This window comes from Euphorbia lathyris, chromosome 1 (genome assembly GCF_963576675.1).
Source record: "Euphorbia lathyris chromosome 1, ddEupLath1.1, whole genome shotgun sequence".
In the NCBI taxonomy this organism is placed as follows: Eukaryota; Viridiplantae; Streptophyta; class Magnoliopsida; order Malpighiales; family Euphorbiaceae; genus Euphorbia; species Euphorbia lathyris.
The window spans coordinates 8,887,828-8,902,699 of record NC_088910.1 but is presented as its reverse complement, the minus strand read 5'-3'; positions in this window follow the sequence as shown (position 1 = coordinate 8,902,699).

Genomic DNA, 14,872 nt, shown 5'->3' with positions numbered 1-14,872 from the left:
AATACATTTAATTAATTTGTTGATAAGAGATGAATATATATTTTTGTGATTTTTATGGGGTAAAATGGTATTTTCTTTTTTGAGCTTATTTTAGTATTTTCTTTCTTTTTTATATAGATTTTACTATTTTTTTCAAATCGTACTTGCACACGTGTTTCTCGTTCTCATTGACTCTAAAAAATTTACGATAGTAATTTTAGAAGGAAAGACAACTAATAATATCTGAAATAATTATTGATAGTGATTTTAGAAGGAAAGACATCTGATAATATATATTAAAGTTATATATATATATATATATATATATATATCAAGTAAAACATATATAACTAATTTAATTGAAAAGGGATGAATATTTAATTTTTATGATTTGCATGAGATAAAATGGTATCTATTTTTCTTTTTTTCAGCTCATTTTTACTATTTTGTTTCTTCTTTTATATAGATTTTACTATATTTTTTTTAAATAGTACTTGCATACGTGTTTCTGGTTCTTGTGGACTCTAAAATACTTATTGATAGTAATTTTAAAAGAAAGACAACTAATAATATATATACCTGGTAAATTTATAGCAGAGATAAATATAAATTTTATTGATAAAAGATGAATATTTAATTTTTGTGATTTTTATGAGGTAAAACAGTATTCATTGGTTTTTTTTCATTTTGGGGCTCCTTTTTACTATTTTCTTTCATTTTTTATATAGATTTTACTTTTCTTTTCAAATTGTATTTACACATGTGTTTCTTGTTCAAGTTGACTAGTAATTTTAGAAAGAAAAACATCTAATAATATCTGAAATAATTACTAATAATAATTTTAGAATAAAAGATAGCTAATAATATCTATATTTGGTAAATTTATATCAGAGTTAAATATATATATTTTTTCAAGTAAAACATATATAATTAATTTGATTGATAAGAGATGAATATTTACTTTTCGTGATTTTTATGGGGTAAAATGGTATTTATTGGTTTTTTTCTTTTTAAACTCATTTTTACTAAAATGTTTATATAGATTTTACTATTTTTTGCAAATAGTACATATACACGGGTTTCTCGTTCTCGTTGACTCTGAAATAATTATTGATAGTAATTTTAAAAGGAAAGACAACTAATAATATTTACAAGTCCTCTCATTGCCTGCGGATCCTACCATTGCCATTCGGATCCATTCCAAATGCCCTACAGAATTTCAGATCTGCTGCTCCTTGGGCGTTTGGTGCCCTACAGACACCGTCTTCCCCTCCGATGGTTGCATGCAGATCCTACCATAGCCATTCTGAATGCCCTACAGAATTTCAGATCTGCTGCTCCTTGGGCGTTTGGTGCCTTACATACATCGTCTTCCCCTCCGATGGTTGCCTGCGGATCCTACCATTGCCATTCCGAGCCATTCCGAATGCCCTACAGAATTTCAGATCTGCTGCTCCATGCCGTCTTCCCCTTTGATTGCAGAACGTCGTCGGCGATAACATCCTCCTGAAGCTCATTACTCCACCTTTTAACTATCTCTAGATTGGTCTAGAGCAAGTGGATCCCACTGGTGAATGAGTCTCCTTGGTGACCTGAGAGCATTTTCTCGGATCGAGCCGAGGATCATTAAAAACTCTAGCTTCTTGAAGAACAGCGAGCGAGAGCCCGAAGGCAAGAACATGTTGATCGAATCGGGACGGATCCACCCTTTTCGATCCCCAAATAGGCTGTATAAATTGTTGCTGACAGGAGCTGTGCTAATATTTCTTTCTTTTGTCCCTATTTTCTTTCATTTTTATATAGATTTTACTATTTTTTTTCAAATTGTATTTACACACGTGTTTCTTGTTCAAGTTGACTAGTAATTTTAGAAGGAAAAACATCTAATAATATCTGAAATAATTGCTAATAATAATTTTAGAATAAAAGATAGCTAATAATATCTATATTTGGTAAATTTATATCATAGTTAAATATATATATATATATATATATATATATTCAAGTAAAACATATATAATTAATTTGATTGATAAGGGATGAATATTTAATTTTCGTGATTTTTATGGGGTAAAATGTTTTTTTGTTGGTTTCTTTTCTTTTTAAACTCATTTTTACTAAAATGTTTATATAGATTTTACTATTTTTTTCAAATAATACATATACACGTGTTTCTCGTTCTCGTTGACTCTGAAATAATTATTCATATTAATTTTAAAAGGAAAGACAACTAATAATATTTACAAGTCCTCTCATTGCCTGCGGATCCTACCATTGCCATTCGGATCCGTTCCGAATGCCCTACAGAATTTCAGATCTGCTGCTCCTTGGGCATTTGGTGCCAGGCAGACACTGTCTTCCCCTCCGATGGTTGCCTGCGGATCCTACCATAGCCATTCTGAATGCCCTACAGAATTTCAGATCTGCTGCTCCTTGGGCGTTTGGTGCCCTGCAGACACTGTCTTCCCCTTCGATGGTTGCATGCGAATCCTACCATTGCCATTCCGATCCATTCTGAATGCCCTACAGAATTTCAGATCTGCTGCTCCATGCCATCTTTCCCTCCGATTGCAGAACGTCGTCGGCGATAACATCCTCTTGAAGCTCATTACTCCACCTTTTAACTATCTCTAGATTGGTCTGGAGCAAGTGGATCCCACTGGTAAATGAGTCTCCTTAGTGACTGTTGAGCGATTTTCGCAAGTGCACGGTATACGCTTGTAGTAATAAAAGATATCGATCCCACAGGGAACGTTTTTTAACAAAACTTATTTACAATCGGTTAAATTTACTTTAAGGTTTATAATATGGAAAAATCGTTTAATCGGTTTTGGTTTTGAAATTGCTAGAATGAGAATTAGATTAGAGTATGAAAACGTTAGAAAATATTCTGATTTAAGAATGAATTTGCAAGTTAGGAACGTTTAATACTTTTTAGAAAAGTAAACGAATGTATTTGTTTGCATTAAGCAAAGAAAACAACTTTAAACTTTGTACGAATTATAAAGATGAAATAAATGACGGAACCTCTAATTAATTGGCTTTGAACATGACAAAACCCTTTCAGGATAGTTGCCCTTAATCAAATTAAAACTCTTTCGAGATAATAATTTGCCTAAGTGTTCAACAAAGTTTCCTTATAAAGATTTTGGATTAAATACGTTTTAATGAAAACACCAGCAATCACTTTAGTGGATTGGTTACCATAAGTGCTGCATAAAAATCTATCGAATAGAACGGACTTTATTAGATGAAATATAAATTGATACAAGTTTACAGAGAACATGGAGCATGAAAACATTCGACGGCTTGCAAGTGAACGGGTTGATCAATCCTTTCCTTGGGTTTCGTTAGAGTTTGTCAGGCTCAGGGGCGGATCCTCTACTCAATCTTCTCGTTGAATCTTCATAATAGAGACTGGGTCGATCTACTACTAAAATGAAAACTAAACTGGAACAATGTCTAAACGCTACTAAACTTGTTATTATTGAATAAACAATGTGTGTACAACATATTGCTTTTTACAGAATCGAAATCTAACTTCTGAATCACTTGATTCGGAATTTCTGCATAAATTCTATACTAATCTCTTTTTTCTACATACTTTCAACTCTCCATCAACTCTTTATTTATAGATGTTGAAGAGTCTTGATTGAAGTGTCGTGTCCATTGTGAAGGATTGTGTCCGTTTGCAAAAGATCGTGTCCGTTGCGAAAGGACGTCTTTATCCACCCGAACGATCGCGTTTCGTCGAAAACGAAAGTGTGTAACTATGCTTCTAAAATCTCATGCTCGTACCGAGAATATTAAATTCTCTACCGAGAATGGGGGAGCATCAATTGGTCTTCAAACGAAGGAAGGAGAAGCTGGGGAACGCGTGTCGCGACCGAGAATTTTAGGAGCCGCGGTCGCGGCACGAAATGTTTTTCACCTCTTTGGCTTTCGTTCGCGTCCTCGATTTGGTGTTATTAATTTCTGTCGTCTTTGACTCCTTTTGTAGGGTTTTTCTTCTGTTTTCGAGCTCTTTTCATTCCTATTTGGATTTTACCAAATATTTATGTACCTTACAAGAAAGAAACATATTCGAGAGTAAAAGCTTCCTAAACAGTTATAAATAGCATAAATTCGTAGCAATATTGATGTAATTATTGATGATATTTTAGGTATATTTTGGGTTTAACAAATCTCCACACCTAATCTTTTGCTAGTCCCGAGCAAAATTTCACTGAATTTATTCTCTAACTAATCTCTTTATGAAAATAAAACATATATCTCTGTATTACCTTTTTGTTAACTTGAGGAAAAATCCTTGATCGGAGCACTTCCCTGTGAGGTGCCGTTGGGATCGGCCGGGGACACTCCGATGCCAAAGTCAGTAAGATGGATCAAGGAAACCAACGGAATTGACAAGAATGGTGATAATGTGTGTGTACCTTGATAACCTAGGGGATCAGGCTATATATAGCTGGGAAGTTGTAACCTTCAGGTAACTAGAAAGTCTCCATTAATGCCTCATTAATGGCGGTTACGGGTTATTCTGAACCTGGCGGATTAGCTAATTAATAACTCATTAATGATCTTTTATGGCCGAGTCAGCGGCCAGCCGTTATAGAGGCGAAGGGAAAGATTCGCCCTATAGGTCCGCCAGCGGATCTCTCTAAGCTGATCTGAGATCCGCCAACCAGCTTCCTTTTGGAGACCACTACGCGGCGTACTTTGAGGTGAATATCCCTTTTGGTCCTCAGGATAATATCTCAATGTTATCAGAAGCCCCCCCAAAATGTCCTTAAAGTCCTTTAGGGCTTTTGAACTTCCACGCGCCGTCATAAACACTTGCATTAATGAGCACATTGTTCAATGCCATTGGATGATTGACACGTGTAGTGGACACACTGTCCCAGGAAGAAGAAAACTTCTGTCTTCTTCTTACGCTTTCTCTTTCTTCCTCATTTCCCCATTTTTCTCCTGCGCTCGAAGCTTTTCTGGGATTTCTTCTGGGTTTTGCACCAAGCTTCCGATTTCTCATGTGAGTTTCTCTTTTCACTTTAACTTTTCCTGGATGTTTAGAAGTTCGTCTTCATCTTCTAGATCAACTTCAGAACTTTTTAATTCCTCTCCTCCTCCTGAAATTGAAGTAGATTTTAGCTGGACTACCTCATCATCGGAGAACTCACATTCTTCCGAGGACACGGTTAATTCCGATTTAGCTGAGTTTGATAACTCGGCGCGTAATCATTACCAGACTCGTTCCACTAGGAATCCCTCTTTTTTACTTCTATCTCCGGCGCTGCTCCGGCCGGTGACCCTAGGTGGTTCCGGGAATCAATGGCCTCTTCTTCGATTCCTCCCAAGAAAAAGAATCCCCGAGCGGAGTCCACTCCGTCTCGCATGAATGCCGCGGATCTAGCGAATCTGGCGGATCGCTTTCCCTGGATAAAAAATTATGAGACCCAGCTCGCCGCATCTCATTAACGTCCTTCCTGTCCGCCTAGCGGCTTCCTCACAGTGTATAGTAGTCATGTGGAGAGAGGGTTCCGACTTCCTCTTCCAAAGATGATGGCGGACATCCTCTTTTACTTTGACATCACAGTCAGCCAGCTACATCCTAACTGCTGGTTGGACATTGCTTTAGACTGCTACCTTGCCTCGAATTTAGGAGTTGTATACACGGGCCGTATCTTTAGAGCTTTTCACAAACCCTCAAAAAGGAAGTCCGAATCTTATCTCACGTTCGCCAAGTTCGGAGCTTATTCGCCTTTTAGCGAAAAAATGTCTAATGTTCATTGCTGGGATGAGAAATTCTTCTACGTGAAGATAAAGGATGGCGAACCATTGGGTTTTCCTTCAGTCTGGAATCCCAGGCCGCTACATATGGCGGGTGACATGCGAATTTTAACAAACAGTGATGAGGAGGTGGCGGAGCTCATGAAGCAGATTAAGGCGGATGCATGGACTTATGCAGATGCCTTAGCTTTCATGATGAGTGATATCCCATTGATTCGCCGGGAAGAGGATAAATTTATTTACTCAAAGATTGCACAATTTGACCAAGGTACCCTTCATTTCTTCGTGAACTTTGATTACTTTAATGTTTTCTTTGGCAGGGGTGTATCTAAGGCCAATCATGCTCTTGCAGAGACACGGAGGAAGTTTTTGGAGGCTGAAGCACGTAAGAAAGGTCAAGCGGTGAATCCTCAAGCTGATACTGGTAAACGTCCCGCAGAGAAGGTGGTTGATCCGCCACTAAAGAAGAGGAAGCCCAACACCACTGGGGGCCTTAAGCTTATGGCGGACGCCATGAGGTCCGCCAAACCTGCTGAGGAGATTGCACAGGTAGTCTACCTTTTGATTTCCTTTCGTTCATCAAGTTTCGGACCGGAGTATGACTCTTTCATGTTTGTGTAGACGGCGAAGCCTGATATTGGTGGATACTGGTCCGCCAAATTGGGAGCCCAAGGTTCTTTCGAGAACGAATCCATCCTAAATGATCTGGATGAGGCCTTGGGTCAGGTGGGCGAAGTGCAGAGGAACTATGACCAGATTCCTGGTTCAATTCATGCTCAAAAGGGGAAGACGGAGCTCCTTTCGGTGAGTTTCTTTTAGAAAAGATGTAGAAAGTATTAGTTCCTTAGTCCTTTTGCTTTTTGATTGAATCGTGTGTTTTTGACAGTTGTATGCTCGCCTTCGCACCATGGAAAATGAGCTCCTTCAGAATGTGGCGGATAAGGCGACTATTGAGAGGTTGGAGAAAGAGATAGTGGAAGCCAATTCCACTATTGCTTCTATTAATGCAGGTCTTGCTTCTGCGAATGCAAACCTTGCTTCTGCCACAGCCACCTTAATTCTCAGGGATGAGGAGATTAAGAGTCTAAAGGCAAAGATTGCATCTGATGCCAAGAGCCACGAGGACGCCCTTGGAGAAGCTGAATACACGGCGGGTGTGCAAGCTTTTTATTACGGCGAGATGCTTATGGCGTACTTCTCCTTGGCGCATCCTGAGATTAACTTCACCGATCCGTAATTCGCCGTCCCTGAATCGGAAGATGTGGCGAAGTTCAATAAAATGCCAGACGCTAAGGAGTACCTCCGTGATTACGTTTGGAGATGGATGAAGGGACCTATGGAGGAAACCAAACCCTCTACTATGGTCTTAGTGGATGAGCTTGATGAAGTGCCCCTTAAGGCGGATGCAGAACCAATTCCTGACCAGGCTCCTCCACTTGGTCCCGTATCTTTGGTGAATAAGGAGGTATCTCCTGATGGCGTATCTGCGAATGTGGAGAAGGAGGATCCCCAAGCAAGCACCGTGGGCGAAGAAAGCGCAAAGGAGGATGCTCCTATTGTTGTTTAGCTTGCTTTTATTTGGGATATTGTAAAAACATTTCTAAGTACAATTTGTTTTGATCCTTTATGGAAACTATGTTATTTTACCTTTACGTTTGCGTAAGGAAATATATAGACACCTAGGATTTGGAGTAGGTGGCCAGCCATACTCCACTGTATGAACCTTTGTGAAGGTTTGAAAGCTGTTCTATTCCTTCTAGAGGAAGTAAAGCTGCCCAGGGGATCGATTTGCTACCTATCTTTGAGGTGAAATGATCCGCCCGTAGGACTTGTGAATTCCTTTCTAGGAAGGATAAGAGAGTGTAAAGACCTTGCGTCCAAGGATCGTTTTAACTCTATTGGAGATTGGGATCCGCCTAGAGGCGGATCCGCCCATAAGATTGATCCTCTTATGTTTTTAAGGGCATCGAGGACGTATCTCTAAGATAGCGATATATTGCAAATGTGGAGAGTGTTGGATGCCCCCCCTCTTTTTAAGACTGGAATATTGATATTGCTGCAGTAAACAATAAAAAGAACATAGATAATGGAACAAATGATGTTTATTAATGGGAGAAACCTTATTACAGCAAGTAGGTCTTATAAGTGAGCCTCGTTAAAACCTTTAATAAGAAAAACCACATGGGAAAAACCTTATTAAAGGAAAAAGAGTATTCAAGACCGTGTATACACTTCATTTTCCGACAAAGTATTTGCGGAGATTTTGGAGGTTCCACGTGCGTGGTAGTGTATTTCCCTCCATGTCCTATATTTTAAACGTGGCTGGTCCAATCTTGTCCACTATCTGATATGGACCCGTCCAGTTAAGTCCTAGCTTGCCCTTGCCTTCTCGAGATTGGACTTTATCAGCTTTACGGAGCACGAGATCTCCCACATTTAGATCCACAAGTTTGGCATTTTTATCATGGTAAGCTGCAATCCGCTGTTTGTATGCTGCCATGCAGGATTGATCCCTGCGATCTTCAATCTGATCTAGGTGCTCTCTTAGTCGTTTGTCGTTGTCCTCTTCATAATAAAAGGCCACTTGATCACTGGGGACCTATATTTTGACTGGAATAACGGCTTCAACGCCATGAGAAAGGGCGAACGGTGTTTCCCCTGTAGCCGTCCTTGGGGTGGTGCGATAAGCCCATAAAACACTTGTTAGTTGATCCGCCCATTTCTTATCATGCTCTCCCAATCTCTTCTTTATCCCCTTCATGATCGTTCGATTGGTTACTTCGGTCATTCCATTGGACTAGGGATAATAAACGGAGGCGAATCTGTTCAGGATGCCCAACCCCTCACAGAAAGCCTTGAATTCGCCACAGTTGAACTGTGTTCCATTATCGGTGATGATGGTATGTGGAACACCGTATCTTCCTACGATGTTGTCTTTGACGAATTCCACCATTCGTTCTGCAGTAATGGAGGAAACAGCTTCGACTTCTACCCATTTGGTGAAGTGGTCCACTGCCACTACCACGTACCTTCTTTGCCGACGAGTCGGGGGAAATGGGCCGACAATATCTATTCCCCAGAGGGCGAATGGACGTCCTTCTATGATTGGCCTCTGAATGTGTTTGGTAGTATGTGATTCATTCGCATGAATCTGACAATTGTGACAAGATTCTACCAATTTTTGGGCATCCCATTCAGCCGTGGGCTAGTAGAAACCTGCTAACCTGGATTTTTTCAAGATGGCGGCGGATGCCTCATGTGCCCCACATGATCCCTCATGTAGCTCTTTGAGGATCTGTTGCCCTTCTTCCGGTAGAATGCATTTCAACCAAGGATGACTAAAGGACTTTCTGTAAAGGCCGTCATTGATCAAGGAGAAATAAGCTGCTCTCCTGACTATCCACCGTGCCTCTTCCTTGTCTTCAGGTAAGGTTCCATTTAGCAGATATTGGCGAATGACCGATCTCCAATCATCTTCTACCGTTGTGAGTAAGGATACCTCCTCTGAGGCAAATGCTGGAGCTATTTTAACTTCGAAGGGACAATCCGGATCTGTCCAGTTTTCTTCACAAGAGGCCATTTTGGCCAAATGATCAGCCTCTGTGTTGGACTCCCTTGGTACGTGAATCAGCTCCCATTTAGTTTCCTTAGCTTCAAGGTGATCCAGCAACTTTTTGACTTCCGCTACGTATTTGGCCAGAACCTCGTCTTTCACCTCGTAATTCTTGATTACTTGGTTGACCATTAGTTTAGAGTCGCTATAGATTACGATCCGCTCCGGAGTGATTTCTTGGAGTAGGCGTAATCCCAGTATCAGAGCTTCATATTCAGCAGCATTATTAGTGGCATGGAAATTTAATTTTGCTGCGTATCGTAATTTTATGTATTGGGGACCTTTGATCACAACGCCTGCACCCGCTCCATCCGCCGAGGAGGCTCCATCGGTGTACATTGACCATTCCTCTATCGGAGGCTTGGGATGATCTATCCCTTCGTCAGTGAATTCATTCACGAAGTCCGCCCGGACCTCACTCTTTAAAGCTGACCTGCTTTCATACCTCACATCGAATTCACCAAGGCGAATTGCCCACTCCATCAACCTTCCTGAAGTGTCTGGTTTCTGCAACACCTTTCTCATTGGTATATTTGTTCGAACCACTACACTATGCGCCTGAAAATATGGCCTAAGACGGATTGCCGTGGTTACAACAGCCAGTTCCATTTTATCAAGCTTTGAATACCTGGTTTCGGCGTCTTTCAAAACCTTGCTCACGTAATAAATCAGAAACTGCTAGCCATCCTCTTCTCGTATCATGACCGTGCATACGGCTTTATCTGTGACCGATACATACATGTAGAGATCTTCTCCCTTCAAAGGTCGACTCATCATGGGTGGCTCTATGAGGAACTGCTTGATTCCTTCGAAGGCTCTTTCATAATCCTCATTCCACTCGAATGCCTTTTGTTTCTTGATGACTTCGTAAAAGGGTTGGCATCTGCGAGCTGAACAAGTGATAAACCTGTCCAAGGCTATGATACGCCCGTTAAGGCGTTGTACCTCTCTGATATTCCGTGGTGCTTGCATTTCCAGGACTGCCTTAACTTTGTTAAGATTTGGGCTAACTCCTTTTTCGCTGATCATGAACCCTAAGAATTTTCCATAGGTTGCCCCGAAAGTGCACTTCTCTGGGTTTAACTTAATGTTGTGGCGTCGGAGTACGTCCAGTACCTCTTTTATATCATCTGCATGCTTTTCTACAGTCGTACTTTTGATGATCATATCATCTACATAGACAGAATAATTACCCCTTTTACTATCTGCGAATATCTTGTTCATCATCCTCTGATAAGTTGCACCTGCGTTCTTAAGCCCGAAGGGCATAACTTTGAAACAATAAGTGGCTTGGTGTGTTACGAACGAGGTCTTGATTCTATCTGAGGGCTCCATAGGGATCTGATGATAACTTGACTTCACATCAGTAAAGGAATACATTGCGTGACCGGCGGTTCCATCTACAAGCATGTCAATACATGGCAAAGGATAGTTGTCCTTAGGGCAAGCTTTATTGAGATCTATAAAGTCAATGCACATACGGTAAGATCCGCCAGCTTTTTTCACCAACACGACGTTCGCCAACCACTGAGTGTAAAGTACCTCCTCGATGGCATCCGCCCTCTAGAGCTTGGCGATCTCTTCCTCAATCACCTTCTGCCTTTCCGGGCCATGATTTCTCCGTTTCTGAGCCACAGGAACTGCATCCTTATCAATGTTGAGTTTGTGAGTGATTACGTCTGGGCTGATTCCGGGGAGAATTTCATCCTTCCATGCAAAGACATCCTCCGCCTCACAGAGCACTTTGGTGATTGCATCTTTAATCTCGCCCTTGAGCCCCTTCGCCATTCGCACCTGCTTTCCATCCGCCATAAGGTACATTTCGGTCTCGCCCAAGGCCATTGTGACGCGCTCCTCTTCATCTTCCTCTTTAGACTGGGGGCGAATCATTAATGATGCCGAATACGTCTCCTGGGCCACCTTTTGGCTACCTTTGATCATTACACCTCCCTTGGCCGTGGGAATGTAAAGTGTTAAGTGGCGAATGGAGATAAGAGCTGCAACTTCAGAGATAAAAGGTCGTCCGAGGATGATATTGTAAGCTAACTGACCATCCAAGACCGAAAACTCTAAATCTCCCCTCCAAACTTGATCATCGTCTGTAAGCTCATAGTCCAAAGTAACTTGGCCTTTTGTTTGAATAGTATGTCCCGTTACTCCCAAGATATCGACCATGGTTGGCTCTACTTGAACAGGATCAATCCTGAGTTTGGCGAAAGCTCCTCGGGTAATGACATTGCATGAACTTCCAGTATCAATCATTACCCTTTTCATCTCCCAGCCTTCAACCATCATAGTGACGACCAGAGCATCTGCATGGGGTGGTATCTTCGGACCTGCCTCTGAAAAGGGGCGATTTAATGACGTCCTGTCAAGGACAGTAGTCCTTGCCTTTTTCAACGTTGGCTGGTACCCAGGTCTGCCTGCTATGACATTGATGGTACCCTTTCCTTTCTTCTTTGGGTCCTCCTTGGGTCTGTCACCTTCTCCTCTTTTGCCTTCCGTTTGGATGAACCGATCCAATTTGTCCCTTTCTATGAGATGCTCAATTTCTCGAGCTAATTCCCAGCATGCATCAGTGTCATGGCCATTTTTCCTGTGGTACTTACAATAGTTTTTAGGGTTTTTACCATTATTGGTATACTCCCCCCCCCTTTTGGTTCGGGGTATGAAATGCTCCGCTTGTGTTGGCTGTTCTCGATCCACATAAGAACTTCACTTTTAGAAGCATTGAGAGGTGTAAAGGAGGTGACAAACGTTGATTTATTCCTAGAATCTCTTCGCTTGCTTCGGGAGGAAGGATCCTGACGCTTGTCTTTGTCCCGATCTCGAAGACGAGATTCGCCCCTGTCTCTTTTTGGCGATGATGGTGAACCTCGGCGAATGTCGTCCACCTCTATAAAATCTTTACAATGCTCCATCAGCTCCGCCATGCTGGTGGGTTTCTTTCGGATGAGATCTTCTTGCAAACTCTTGCAGGTAGTGTTTCTCACGAAACATTCCACAGCTACGGAGATATCTACATCAACGATTTGTATGCACAATTGGTTGAAAGTGTCCACATACTCCCGAAGGGGTTCATTCGCTTTCTGCTTTAACTCAAAAAGCTTTCCAGATTTCACCACTGCAGGAATACAACCGGCGAATTTAGCACAAAATTCCCTGCTCAATTGATCAAAGCTGTTTATCGAGCCCGGAGGTAGAGATTGAAACCACAAATAGGCTGGGCCCCCCAGCGTGGTGACAAACATTTTGCAGAGCACGGGCTCGGTGGCTCGATTGAGCCTGGCCAGTATTCGATACTTTTGAACGTGAGCTTCTGTATTATCTTTGCCTGTGTATATTACGAGATTGGGAATCTTAAAAGCTCTTTCTGTCTCCTCCGCCTCAATCCAAGCTGCAAAAGGCGAATCTCTATTGGCGAACGGGTTGTGCCTGGCATTTTCTTCATTCATACGGAGCACCAGGGCCCTTACCCTATCATCAAAATTTTCCGGATCCGCCCTGGGACGGCCTCTTCGTGGCGATCTGCTTGGAGAAGAAGAAGAAGAAGAAGAACTCGAATCAGACGATGGATCTGATGGCGAACGTCTTCCTTCATTACCGCGTCCACTTCCTCCTCCGCCTCCTCCTCCACCACCACCTCTCCCTCCATTTCCTCCACCTGGGGGAGTCGGACCGCTTCCTCCCCCCTGGCCTCCTGACGGGATGTGTCCAACAGTTCCTGAAGGCGGCGGTGGTGGTGGTCCACTTGCATGGGATGCCTTTTTTGGCCTTTTACTTCGCCTACGGCCAGTAGATGGGGGCGATCTGCCACGACGGGAGGATCTTGCTCGTCGGGGTGAAGGTGACCTTATCCGCTTATCCTTCTCTTTTCTATGCTTCTTGCGAGTTGGCCCTTTAAGTTCTAATTTAGGTGGAACTATAGTTGAAGGCGGAACTGGTCCATCTTCTCGAATCAAAGGTTCTGGGTCCTTATCTTCTAGTTCCTCACTCATTATAGGTTCTATTATTTCTTCTTTTTGAACAATGTCATTTACACATTCTTCAATTAAATCAAGTTTCATATAAGCGAAATCCTCCATAGGATATTTCATCGTTTGATTCATATCAAACTCAATCTTATCATCGCCTATTCTTAAAACTACTTTCCCTTCCGACACATCAACTAGAGCATGTCCCGTGTTCATGAACGGTCTACCAAAGATTAACGGACAATTTACGTCATAAGCAAAATCTAAAATAACGAAATCGGTAGGAAAAATAAATTTGTCAACTTTAACTAGAACATCCTCAATTATACCGTATGGTCTTTTAGTGGTTTGATCCGCTAATTGCAAAACCATATTGGTACGTTTGATGTCTTCTTCTAAGCCTAACTTATTAAAAATAGATAATGGCATCAAGTTAATGCTTGCTCCTAAATCACAGAGACAACTAGGAAATTTCATATCTCCCAATTTACACGGAATGGTAAAACATCCGGGATCCTTGAGTTTTGTGGGCAAATTACTTGACACAATCGAACTGCAATCTTCAGTTAGCGAAATGGATGAAATTCCTTCCCAACTGATTTTCTTTGAAATTAAATCTTTGAGGAATTTACCATAATTGGGAATTTGTGTAATCGCATCCATAAACGTTAAATTAATATGCAAATTCTTAAGTTTATCTAAAAATGTTAAAAGTTGTTTGTCATAGTCCTTGTTGTGGACTTTGTGTGGAAAAGGTGGTTTGGGTACAAAAGTTTTTGTACTAGAGTCAATTGGTGCATCTTTTTATTTTAATGTATCTTCTTTGGGCTTCGGTAAATCAGTTCCAGGTAAGGTCGAATTTCCGGGCATTTCCGGGCCTAAGTAATTTTTCCCTGAACGAAGAGTGATAGCCTTAACATGCTCTTTCGGATTTTCTTCCGTACGGCTTGGAAGACTTCCCTCTTTGCGGGATGGAATTGATTTAGCGAGTTCTCCAATTTGAATCTCCAAATTATGGATGCTAGATGATTGGTTTTTAATAAGCTGATCGAATTTATTCTCGATCCGTTTAAAACCATCGTCGTGATTACTTATTTTTCCGCTCATAGCATCAATAATTTTGTCGATTTTAGAAGATAAAGTGCTAATCGTATCTCTGGATTGATTTTGATAATTAGTAGTACGATTTTGATTAGCATTAGCATTATTATTATCTCTCCAATTAAAGTTAGGATGATTTCTCCATCCAGGATTATATGTATTGGAATAAGGGTTATTATTTTAGTTTTGCCCTTGGACAAAATTTACCTGTTCAATTTCACTCATACCTTCGTAATCCACATCTGTTTGGATTGGCTTACCATTAGAATCACACGATGCCATAAACCTATCAATTTTGTGCGATAAGGTAGAAAATTGGGCTTGCAACATCGCTACTGGATCAAGATTCACTATACCTTTAACTGATGATGTTGTTGAGGATGATGGTTTCGCTAATGGTACGTGTCCACGTTCCGCGGGC